At 59.7% G+C, this 402-nt stretch overlaps 1 protein-coding gene across 2 annotated transcripts in view; it reads left to right on the top strand.

Annotated features, from left to right (window-relative positions):
• Positions 1-402, top strand: part of ACSF2 (acyl-CoA synthetase family member 2) — a 32996-nt gene that overhangs the window by 26170 nt on the left and 6424 nt on the right. The window lies entirely within an intron of this gene.

Here is a 402-nt window from a genome sequence, read left to right as displayed (position 1 = left end):
GTTGATGGCCAGTGGATCCAGCTCCAGGCCAAGCTCCAGCCTGACTGGCAGGGGGGCACAGCCAGGGAGGGAGTAGAGAAAGAAGGAGCCCGGGCATGGAGGTCTGGCCAGGTCCCGGTGGTGCCCACTCCATGCCAGCCGCTGGGCGGGAAGCAGGGCAGACTTCAGCAACAAAGGGCCTGGTGTCTCGGCACTTGTCTGGGGAGGTGCCCATTGCGGGGAGGTGGAGGGTATCTAGAAGTGTGGGAAATCCAGTCTCCTAGTCCTATACCCACAGTCTAGGTGTGTAGTCCTGCTCTTTTGGACCCCCTGCTCCCTCTTCTGGCAACTTAGTCTCTTCTCTCCTCCGCCCTCTACTTCCCCAACTTCGGATAGCAGAACTTTCCCTGTCCCTCTTCTCAT

The sequence above is a fragment of the Vombatus ursinus genome, unplaced genomic scaffold (genome assembly GCF_900497805.2).
Source record: "Vombatus ursinus unplaced genomic scaffold, bare-nosed wombat genome assembly UNPS02014797.1, whole genome shotgun sequence".
In the NCBI taxonomy this organism is placed as follows: domain Eukaryota; kingdom Metazoa; phylum Chordata; class Mammalia; order Diprotodontia; family Vombatidae; genus Vombatus; species Vombatus ursinus.
Note: the sequence above shows the minus strand (reverse complement) of the source record. Positions and strands in the feature narration are given on the sequence as shown.